Here is a 12181-nt window from a genome sequence, read left to right on the forward strand (position 1 = left end):
ATACAAAGTAAACTACATACTGGATAAACAGGAAATAATTAATGGAGGGCAGTCAGTGGAACTAAGACAGGTAAGGGGAGGCTTCCTGTAGAAGGTGGGATTTTAGTTGAGACTTAGAGGAAGCCAGGGAAGTGAGTCGTTGGATTTGAGGAGGGAGAGCATTTCAGGCATGGGGGACAGACAGAGAAAATGCCCAGAGCTGAGAGATGGAGTGTTTTGTTCATGGAACAGGAGACCAATATTACTGGATCAAAGAGTGCACATTGGAGAGGAAGGTGTAATAAGACTGAAAAGGTAGGAGGGAACTAGATTATGAAGACTTTGAATGCCCAATAGAGCATTTTACATTTGTTCCTGAAGGCAATAGGGAGTCACTGGAGTTTACTGAGTGCGGGGCTGACATGATCAGACCTGTACTTTAGGAAAATCTCTTTAGTAGCTAGATGGAGGATGGTTTGAAGAGGGGAGACTTGAGGCAGACTGACCCACCAGCAGGTTATTGCAATAATCTGGGTGAGGTGATGAAGGCTTATTCTAGAGTGATGACATTGTCAGAGGAGAGAAGGTGGAATATTTGAGAGATGTTGCAAAGACAAAATCAACAAGTATTGGTAATATCTTGTATATGGGGAATGAGAGGTAGTGAGGAATCCAGGATTACACTTGGATTGGGAGCTTGAGGCACTGAGAGGATGGTGCTGTCTATGGTAATGGGGGGGAGGGGTAGGAGGAAGGGAGGGTTTAGGGAGAAAGATAAGTTCCATTTTGGACATATTGAGTTAAAGATGTCTACTGGACATCTAATTTGAGGTGTATGAAAGGCAGTTGGAGATGGAAGAGTAGAGGTAAGCAAGAGATTGGGGTAGAAAAGGTAGATCTGAAAATCATTAGTATAGTAATGTATAGTATAGTAATGACCATAGTATAGTCATTAAATCCATGGCAGCTGTCCATTATTGCCTGCTGCCTTTCTGAATGTAAGCTTTTTGAGGGGAAGGTACTATTTTGCTTTTGTGTTTGTATTTCAGTGCCTCACACGTAGCACTCATAATTAATTGAATAGTACATTTAATGAATTGAATCTAATCATAAAAAACCAACAAACAAAAAAACTTGAGAACCATAAGGAAAAAGGAGAACCATGGCAAAGTTTTGGATAATTATCCTGCCACATGTTTCTTTGATCTGTGATCAAAGTGACCTTTGATCACTTAATCTTTGATCTGAGAATTTCATAAGAAACACTCCCCACCCCCACCCCCAAAGGTAAAAGAGCAAACTACCACAACCACCACCCAAAACAAACAAACAAAAAACTTCAATGAGCTAAAATGAAGAATTCTTTGGTTCTGCTTTTGGATAAAAAAGTGAAGGTCAAGGGAAAAAAGAAAGTCCACATTCCAAAAACACAATTCCACTGTGTAGTTGTTGAGTTCCAGCTGTGACAATAACCTTGTTCCCCCTGCTATTTGATCTGGATCTGCTGGACCATAGAGCAGTACTAAATCATGCTCCCTTGAACCAAGCTTGGACACTACCATCATTCCCCCCACCTCCATCCTCTCCAGCCCTCAGCTTCTGGACAATATCCTTTTTTTTTTTTTTTTTTAAGATGGGTTCACAATTCTTCCATGCAGCAATTTTCCATGGATGTCACCACTTAATATAGTTTTTGCTGAACATCACTTGCAATCAAAGCACATTTGAGGTTGAAGTACTCACTGCAAACAAGATTTTCAGCAATGGGTCTTCCCTTTTGGATCAGAATCTGTGAGGAGACCCACGAGTGACCAAACCTTATGTTTTCCTCCATGCAGAACCACCTAGTGAACTTTCTCTTAGTTCTAGAAGCAACTTTTTAAACAAAACATCTGTTTGATGAAATCATGGTGGCTCTTTCTTTTTGCTTTGGATAGGCATGTATAATTTCTCACACCAGTCATTAACCTTGTCTGGAGGGAACATGCAAAGAATGAAAAAGAATCATCATTTTACATACATACATACATACATACATACATACATACATACATACATACAGAGAGAGAGAGAGAGAGAGAGAGAGAGAGAGAGAGAGAGAGAGAGAGAGAGAGAATGAGATTCTTTCCAGCCAGGGTAACATTTCATGGTGAAACTTGATTTTACTAGCAAGTGATTTTTATTGGAGTTTGAATAGTCCAGACCCAGCACAAGAAGGGGCCTTTGGTTCCCTTCTGTGCCTAAGTCAGCATTGTCCTGGCTGATATAGCCAGGACTCAATAGGGGAGGAGAATGTGACAGTCGATTTACCACCTGCCTAGCATAGTGAATCAAGATGTCACTGTTTGAAATTAATTTCAGGATCTACTTTGAAAATCTTCCCTATATCTTTGGATTTTAAAGCAACAATAGCAACCACCACAGTATGAAAAGCTATATAGCACAAGGCATTACAGGATGATGGCCCTAGTGCTCCAATCGTCTCCCTTGTGATTTCAGGAGAAATTGAGGAAGGATTCTAGCACACTGGACTTCCACCCACCCATGATGAACTTGTGAGAGGATATGGACAAGATTCATATAAGATGAATCTCTCCCTCTAACAATAAATATCCCATAGGCCCTTTTCTCTTTTCCTTCTATACTACTTCACTTGGTGAACCCTGGATTTAATTACCATTTTTATGCTGATGGTTCTCAGATTCACTTTTTCTACCCCAATCTCTTTGCTGACCTCCAGTCTTACGTCTCTAACTGCCTTTCAGACATTTCAAACTGGATGTCCAGTAGACAACTTAGACTCATCTTTTCTCCAAACCTTCCCTTCCACCCTTCCCTATTACTATAGAGGGAAACATCATCCTCCCAGTCCCTTAGGTTCCCAACCTAGGAGTGATCCTAGATTCTTCACGATCTCTCATTCCCCATATCCAATTGTGGCCAAGGCCTGTGAATTTCATCTTTGCAATATCTCCTGAATAATTCCCCTTCTCTCCTCTGATGCAGGCTATCATGACCTCACACTTGGATTATTACAATAGCCTCTTGGGAGGTCAGCCTACCTTAAGTCTCTCTCCTCTCTCCAGTGAGTCACTAAAGTGATTTTCCTAAAATGGAGGTCTGATCATGTCACCCCTTACTCGGTAAACTCTAGTGGTTCCCTATTGTTTACAGATTCAAATACAAAATGCATTCAAAGCCATCATATCCTAGCCTCCTCTTGCCTTTCCAGTTTTCTTACACCTTACTTCTTGACATATACCCTTTGATCCAATGACATTGAACCCCGGGCTGTTTCATGAAAAAGATACTCCATCTCTTGGCTTTGGGTATTTTCTTTGTCAGTCCCCTATGCCTGGAATATTCTTCCTCCTTATTCCCTACCTATTAGTTTACCTGGTTTCTTTCAAGTCCCAGTTAAAATGTCATCTTCTAGAGGAAGCCTTTCCTAATTCCTAAATGTTAGATACTATTATTAATAAATAACTACTTTAGGTGGAGGTACCTGGAACATGACTGTGTACTAAACACTTTAGACAACCTCATCAGATTTCAGGGAGAGCCCAGAACACATTTTGATATATATTGGAGGTGGGGGGAGGGAATTTAGGCAGTTAAAAATAAAACCTCTCCATAAAAGTTTATTTTTTGAAAAAGAGGTAGGTCATATAATAGTCCTGTTCAAAAGTGAAATGAAAAGGCTATCTTGGGACCTAGTGAGCTCCCCATGATGAGAGAGCTTCATAGGGAAGCTGGGTGATCATTGGTCAGAGGAGTTGTTGAGGGGATTTGTACTCAGGCACAGCTTGTACTAGTTTGGCTTTGAGGTCTCCCACAATTTAGAGATTCTGTGATACAGCTCAATGAATTTTCCTGTATGTGGTAATACGTAGAAAGGAAGTGAGTAGGGAAAGTTCCGTTCCAAAGAACAGTGACCTCTGAGACACTAGCTGACCTCATTGTCAACTCTATGGTGACTGGGGGTACAACAGAGATATAACCTTACTGACCCTGAGCCTGTGTCTTTCTTGGGGGCAAATGAATCAATCAGAAGCTGACTGATCACATATCAGGGATGCTGAGATGAGAGTTTTAGCTCAGGTAGGGGTTGGAACAGGTAACCTCCGAGGTCCCTTCTACCTCTGCAAGTCTATAAGAGAAAGGAGTTTAATGTAATAAGACGTAAAAGGGAAGTCATTATAGAAAGTTGTATTCCAAAAGGCAGTGACTTCTGGGAAACAAGTTGACCTCTTTCTTAACTCACGTGCAAGCTGGGCACAGAATGATCTAACCCAGCTGACTCCCGGACTCTGTGAGACAGTTGAGCAACTCGGAAACATGAGAGCATAACACAATCATGAAATAACGTACAAACTAGGAAGCTGAGGCAAATCAAAGTTATGCTTTTTCTTGACCTTCCTCTCCTTCCCTGCAAGAGCATGGTCTTTTGGTTTGTGCAGCACAAGTACTCTGTGATTTTGTCATTCAAGCCTCCTCCTTGTACATTAATTGAGTCCATCTAGGGGACACCGCAATGACACATCCAATCTTTGGAGGTTCTTTTAGGAACAAAGATAGGTGATAGCAATTTCCCATCTCTAGGCAGAAAACAATTAGCATAACCAACATTAAACACCTACTATGTGCCAGGAACTGTGTCAAACACTTTACAAATATTGTCTCATTTGGTCCTCACAACAATCCTGGCAGGTAGGTGCGATTATTATCGATATTTTTACAAGTGAGGAAACTGAGACATTAAGTGACTTGCCTAGGATCACATAGCTAGTGTGGATTTAAACTTAGGTCTTCCTAAGTCCAGATCCAGTGCTCTATTCTTTGAATTTTCTTCCAGTTGTAAATATTGTTTATTTAGGGAAGACTTCAATTTAATTCGACTCAAATTCATTTTAATTCAACTCAAACAAGTGTTCTTTAGGTACTAGTCTGTCCAGTGAGATCATGTGTCTGTACCTAACCCTAACAATCTTCAAAGAGGAGATGCAAAGATAAATAAGATATAGTTGCCATCCTCATGTAACTCAACCTAGTGCAGGGTTATAGTACATACACACATACATAACAATACTACAAACCCTGTGAGTAGATGCAGCTGCCTGAATGGGGACCCAGCTAGCTGGGTAACTCAGCTCCTCCTCTCCTGTCTGCCTTCCCCTCCCCTTCCTTCCCCTCTCCAAAGGAAGGTAACTTTGGATGGCCACAAGATGCCCAGTTGACTTGGGTTTTACTGACGAGATTCCTTGCCTTGCCTTGCCCAAAACCTTACTCTTCCTGCACTATGGAGCTCAGACACCACTGAGTCCCTGCCTAACGGCTCTTCTGGACTCTCCTGGCTTAAGAGTGATTATCAATAGTAACTGTAGCTGTTTCCCTCCCAGCCTGATGTCTTTCTTCTTCCTTGCCTCATTAAAGGGGCCATGCCCAGGCCAGTTGCTAAATAGACCTATTCAATGAATGGGCATTATCTCACCCTAAGTGATACCTGCATAGACCTCTGCCTAAAGCGGCCAAGGTCTCTCAATGCATCCTGGGCCATCTCCAGTCATCCTGAAGAATATCTAGTCACTGGATTCAGATGGCTCTGGAGGAGAAGTGAGACTGGTGACCAGCACAGCCCTCCCTCACTCAAAACAAAGTCAAGTGCAAGTCATGTCATCATTTCTCTGATGGCATGGTCTTCTTCGGCAACGAAAGATGAACACAATAAAATGGAACACCATAAGCACATAAAGGAGATGTTATTATGGGCTTGTTAGATTATGAGCAGTATGAGTGTAGGGACTATTTAAAAACAATTCATCAGCATCTCCCCCATACCTCATATAGAGCCTTACCTATAGTTTAAATTTAAATTGTATTGTTGAATCATTTCAGTTGCCTGACTCTTTGTGACCCCATCTGAGGTTTTCTTGGCAAAGATATTGGGGTAGTTGGCTATTTCCATCTCAAGCCTAATAATGCAGATGAGGAAACAGAGGCAAATAGAGTGAAGTGACTTTTCCAAGATCACATAGCTAGTATGGACCTGAGGGTGGGTTTGAACTCAGGTCCTTCTGACTCTAGGGCTAGTGCTCTATGCACCATCCTATGTAGCTGCCCTTAAATTGTGTTACCTGACTTTAAATTGGATCTAAAGGAATAAGGAACGGATGCATAAAGAAAGTGGTAATTGAACTATGCACTGAGGGGTGGGTAGGATTTCAACAGGCTTTATGGAAGAGGTAGAATTTGAGATGGGCCATTATTTTGGGTCAATATTTTGAGGGATCAGTTTTCGGAGGAGAAGGCATTCCAGAGGTTTTAAATGAGCAAAGGCACAGATGTGGGAAAGTCTGAAAAGTGTGCATTGGAGTAGAAGATGAGGGGAAAAATAAAATCACCTTGTTTAAGTAGAAGATTTATATAGGAGAATAGTGAGAGATGAGGCTAAAAAGGTAGAATAGGATTAAATTAAAGAAGGCTTTAAATGTCAGACCAGACCTTATCCTTATAGGCAATGGAGAGAGTTACTGAGCGTGTTTGAGTACGGAATGACATGATCAAGGCTGTATTTTAGGAAGGTTTATCTACCTGTATGACCATGGCCCCAGTTTCCTCACCTGTAAAGTTAGTATATGAGACTAGACAGCTTCTAGAGGCCCTTCCAACTCTGTGATTATTTCTTGACTTTGTATTCCTAGTATCTAACTCAATGCTTGTGTATAGTAGGTGCTTAAAAAATGCTCATTGAATTGAATCAAATGACAAGATAAGTCCCAAGATCAGGAATATCTGACACATGTCTAACAATAAGAGTATAAGTAGGGCAATTATACAATAGACATTTTCATAATAGGCCCTGCTTTGGCTCTAAGATACCCATGTGTTAAGTAGGATTAGGAGATTAAGCAGCAGGTCTAGGATTTCAATCCAGGTTGTCTAACTCCAAACCTGGAAGTCTTTCTACTATACCAGGCTGTGTTTATTAATCACTAACAATATGCAAGATACTGTGCTAAATTCTGAGGCTATATAGATCAAACATCCATAAGCATCCTATCCATAAGCAACTTTCATTCTGATGCATATGGGAATGTGGTATGCGCAGGGGAATAGTTCGTGATTGGGGCAAGGGAAGTATCCAGGCATAATGTGCTAGAAAAATTTTAGAGAAGAGAAATAACTTTGAACTGTGGGAGGGAAGAAGTTGGGCCTTTTGAAAACAGAGAAGGATTTTCAAAAGCTAAGATGAGGAAGGATGCACAGAAATGGGAGAAAGCAGAGGAATCATAGAATCATATAGATTGAGGGCTGGGAGAGGTCTGAGAAGTCATGTCACCTCTTCATTTTATGGAAGAGGAGGCCTGGAGAAGCCAAGTGACTTGCTTGAGGTCATAAACCTCTCTTTTAACCTCTCTTGCCTCTGATCCATCCATGTAGCTCCTCTTAGATAGGATACTCTCTTAGCTACTCTTTACTGATGACATCTTCCTTCAGCTTAAGACTAGCATCATCCACAAATTTTCTCAGCCCCAGCCTCATGTGCCTCAGGTCATTCTAATGTCATTGCCCCTTCCTATTCTTCTTTTGCCAAGTCTATTGGAACCCCCATTTATGCAACTGATGATGGGTAACAAGAATAACCTCTACTGGACAAACTAACACTGTCCTATCGGTCCTTTTATAGAGGTTGTAGTCTTGGAACCTCCTTACAATTTCCATCTTCATATACTCTTCTCCTTTCCATGACCTCTATGCTTTAGCGATACAGACCTATTTGCCAATCCTCCCACATGATACTCCATATCCTGCCCCTGGCGCTTCCTATCCCCTCTGCCTGGAATGCTTTCCCTGTCAATCTCCTACTCACAGACAACTAATGCTCAGCTCAATGATTACTTCCTCCAACAGGATTCTTCTGGCTCCCCAATGGGACTCCAAGGTCATCATCCTCTCTGTGTTACTCTCCTTCTACTTTGCATTTATCTTGTGTATTCTGATTTAAATATGCTGTCTTCTTTCCCTTCCTTTCATTCTTATTAGGACATAAGCTTCTTGAGACAAGGGACTATTTTTGCTTTACCTTTGAATCCTCAGAAATTAGCATAGTGCCCAACATATAGAAAATACCTTACAAATGTTTGTTGATTGACTGGGGCACGTTATTTGTCCTGTGTTATATTTAAAATTGTACTGTGATAAATAGATTTTTCCACTGTAATTACTAGCTGCATATTTAAAAAAAAATCAGACCTGTGATTTCATGAGTGATAGGAACTCTTAGTGTAGAATTTCCCTCCATCAATTCAGACTGGCAACCCATCTATAGCTTAAGTTGCTTCAGGTCAGAAATAAGGATACACACCTGTAGATCCTGCTCCTGGGGAGGCTAGGTCTGGTGGATCATTTGAGCCAGGAGTTTTGATCTGCATAGAACTAAAGCTTCAGGTGTCTGAACTAAGTCTGGTACTAGTATGGGGAATGCTCTGGAGTGGGGGACCACCAGGCTGCCTGAGGAGGGGTAAAGTGGTCTAGGTGGTAAATGGAGCAGGTCAAAGCTTCTGTGTTAATCAAGAATAGGATAAGGCCCATAAGTCGTTGTATTTTCTTTTTTTTTCAGAGGACGTCATTTATTGGAATTGCTTGGGAAATGGAGTGTAGCTTGTATTAACCAGATCATTCAAAGAAAAGACCTTTGTAAGAGTTGGAAAGCAACTCAGGTCATAAAAGTAAAAGGTGCCAGAGTCAGAAGGGAGCTTAGATATTCGGTCTGTCATTTTCATTTTATGGATTAGAAAAGCTCAGGCCCAGAAAGGGCAAGTAACTAATCTAAGGTCATACAGCAGACTGGTTGAAGAGGCCAGCTGAGAATTTGAGTTGGCTGAATCATACTTTTATAAGCTGGCACCTGGCCATTTGTCATGAAGAAGTATAGAGAACAATACTACTGTAGTATTAGTAAATAAAAAATAAATAATCAAATTGAATAAGAAGATTGAATAAGAAGAGATGTTTCCATTGCTGTGCCCATAGAAATGTAGGTTTAGTGAAATGAGGAAGAGAAAGAAAAAGGAATCTTGAGAAGATTCTGAATGGCACATTTGGAGACAAACAAACATACCAGCATTCTTCACGTGCCTGGGGCTGGCTTCTAATCATCACTTTGACTTCCTCCTAATCCAAGAGCATCATTCTAATACATGAGGCATGTGACAGAATGAAGTGGGCATGGTCTACCCTTACCTCTAGTCCCTCAGGCTTCCTAACCAATGCTTCCAGAGGGTGGCATACATTCACTGCTCCTCAGTGTCCAGAGGAGGGGGTGACAAGGATAATCCAAAATTTAGGGCTTTTCATTTCCTTGAAACAGTTGCATCAGTAGAACAATTTTTATAAGTCGTTGTATTTTCAACCGGGGTGAGATAGAGAGACCCAATTGGTAAGGGAAGAGAGGGGACGGGAAAGGAAGGGAAGGAAAGGGAGTGGAAAGGAAAGGAATTGAGAAGAGTGAAGAAATGGAATGGAAAGGAAAGGGAAGAGAAAGGAAGAGAAAGGAAGGGAAGGAAAAGGGAGGGGAGAGAAGATGAGAGGAAAGGAAAACAAAGAAATGGAAGGAAAGGAAATAGAAAGGAAGGGAAAAGAGAGGAATAAAAGGAGAGGAAAAAAGAAAAATCACTTGAAGCACTGAGAGGTTAAATAATGATATTAATGATAGATAACATTACATAGCATTTACTATATGTGCCACACTATGTTAAGTGCTTTACAATTATTTCCTTGTTCGATTCTCATAAAACCCTAAGAGGTAGGCACTGTTATGATCCAGATGAGGAAACTGAGGCAAACAGAGGTTAAGTGACTTGTCCAGGATCACGTAGCTAGTCTATTTCTGAGGCTGGATTTGAGCTCAGGTCTTTCTGACTCCAAGTTGCCTAGCTGCCCAAATGCCTATGGTTATTCAGGTAATATGTGTCAGATGAAGGACTTACAATAGAATCTTTTTAACTTTAAGAGCAGCCTTCTATCTATTATGCCACAGTGTCTCTCCATAAACTCTTTAGTTCACAGATTATCAGAGCCAGACAGAGCTTTGGAGGTCAACTAGTCTAACACCTACGTTTCACAAAGGACCCAAACCTGGAGGGGTGAGTTTGCCTCCCAGAACAACTCAGATAATTATACCAACTAGTTGCCTTTCCTTCCCCATTAAGTTACATATAGCTTCCTTAAGAAGAGGAACCTACTTTTTCACAAGTACTGCCTTTCTCCTACCACACAGTCCCTGGGACAGTGTTCAGTACGTAAGGAGGAACTTCAAAACTGGCGTTGTTTGACAGCCTGAACAAAAGTTTCCACTTTTTCAAGGGCAGAAGAAGTCTTCCTGCTTTTATTTTGACCTCATAAATTGCAAATAGAGTTTCAGAATGACTTGCAGTATGAAAACTAAAGATTACTTTACCACTTCAGTCTGAGAGTAGCAGACCTGGATACCCAGAAGTGAGCTAGCTGTAATCACTCCTATGAAGAACTAGCAGAACCCATTGTCCACCTCTCTAATGCACATTTCCTCGTCTGATTGTGTATTTGTGTACGTGCCTTATCCTTTCTGCCATACTGTAAGGTGTGGGAGGGAAGGGGCCACTCTTACTTTTCTTTGTATCTCCTCACCCTCACCCCCTGCTACCATCACTAGCCACCTATTTCAACTCTCTCATTTTACACACAAGGAAACTGAGGCCAAAAAAAGTTATAGAAGTTACTATTGTGGTAGAGCCAGAATTTGAACTCACTTCCTCTCATTTCCCTGCTATCATGGACTTATGGTATCATGATTGCCTCCTGCCATAATATTTCATTTTTTAACATTCTGTCATCTAAAGTCCTTCCCAGATCTTATGTTCTCTGATCTTTGGTTCTATGAACAGTCACTGCATACAACTATGAGGATGATGAAGACATACTTAGCTATTTTTTTAAATAACCTCTAAGATAATTTAGCTTTAGAGAAATGACCGTGGGAAGGAAGGCTAGTGGGGCAGTACAGTGTAAGTGAACTGCTAATATTCAATGAATATTGAATAAACTGGGAGGTTAACAGGCCTGGATTCTACCACTAACTAGCTGTGTGGCCAAAGGTTAAGTTACTCTCTGAGCAGACAGTCTCTAAAGTTCCCTTCAGTTCTGACATTCCATGACCTGATGTCCAAATCTCTCAGTCAAAGCACAGAATCTGGAAGCTAGAAGCCCAGGTTCTATCCCACTGTCAAACTCTCTAGCCTTGAAAGAAGTCTACCTCATCTCCCATCAGCCTCACTTCACCTATTCTTAAGATTCAGAGGCTGCTTCCCAACAGACTAGGCAAGGCAGGTCATGAAACCATATTCATAAAGCATCCTGACAGCACCAACATCCAAACAACTTCAGAAGAACAAAGAACAGAGTCATGTGAGACAGCTGCACGGGCAGGCTCTGTCTTGGAGATGAAGTTTCTGACCAGTGTTTTAAGCCTTCTCAATAAAAGTTTAAAGCGGTAGGGAAGAAGAGAGCCAAAGTTTAGGGGATCTAGGGTCTTAGCCTGGGTTGAGCCACTCCTTAACAGGACAGCAAGTGTATTGTTAAATTGGGAAACTGAGAAAACAGAATCGACCGCTGACAGCCACTACCTCAATTTATTTCCCTCCCAGTTTGATATGTCTTAGGGGGCCCTGCAATTTTGCCTTTTACTTTTACTAATTCAGTATTTATTGCAAACAGTTAATGCCCTTTTGATTATGTAGATGGCATATTCCTGTCTGGATTCCAGCTGGCCATATGTTCTTCCAAAGAATTGCTGTAAATGCCTGTCTTTTCCCATGTCCTTTTAGAGAGAAGAAGACGCAAAAGTTTCATGTGGTTGCTAAAAACAGGAACTCAGGCTTCTGCAAACACATCGAGCCTTCCTTATTTCTAGCAGAGGAAGTATGTGGCCTGTTTGGCAACTGCCGTTCTACATGATAGCATGAGCTTCATAACACTTGCCAGGGCCCCCTCACCACAGCCGTCATTCAGCTGGTGCAGCGGCAGCTGATGGAGATTGAATGACAGTGTTGGCTGGCTGACTAGTTACTGCTTGGAGTTCATGCAAAGAGGGGAAGCATGCTCACCGTTTAAAGGTAACCTTCCACTTACTTGGGCACAGGGAATGGATAATGGGTTAGACCTG

At 41.4% G+C, this 12181-nt stretch overlaps 2 protein-coding genes across 3 annotated transcripts in view; one reads left to right on the forward strand and one right to left on the reverse strand.

Annotated features, from left to right (window-relative positions):
* The window catches only part of TG (thyroglobulin), a 366261-nt gene that overhangs the window by 71936 nt on the left and 282144 nt on the right, over positions 1 to 12181 (reverse strand). The gene's annotated exons all lie outside the window — the stretch shown is intronic.
* Positions 11857 to 12181, forward strand: part of SLA (Src like adaptor) — a 60281-nt gene continuing 59956 nt past the window's right edge. Inside the window, exon 1 of one of the 2 annotated variants that reach the window (XM_072603014.1) lies at positions 11857 to 12131. The gene's annotated coding sequence lies outside the window, so the exon portion shown is untranslated. The remainder of the gene's footprint in view (positions 12132 to 12181) is intronic. The other variant, XM_072603013.1, reaches the window with a different exon arrangement.

The sequence above is a fragment of the Notamacropus eugenii genome, chromosome 4, assembly GCF_028372415.1.
Source record: "Notamacropus eugenii isolate mMacEug1 chromosome 4, mMacEug1.pri_v2, whole genome shotgun sequence".
Taxonomy (NCBI): domain Eukaryota; kingdom Metazoa; phylum Chordata; class Mammalia; order Diprotodontia; family Macropodidae; genus Notamacropus; species Notamacropus eugenii.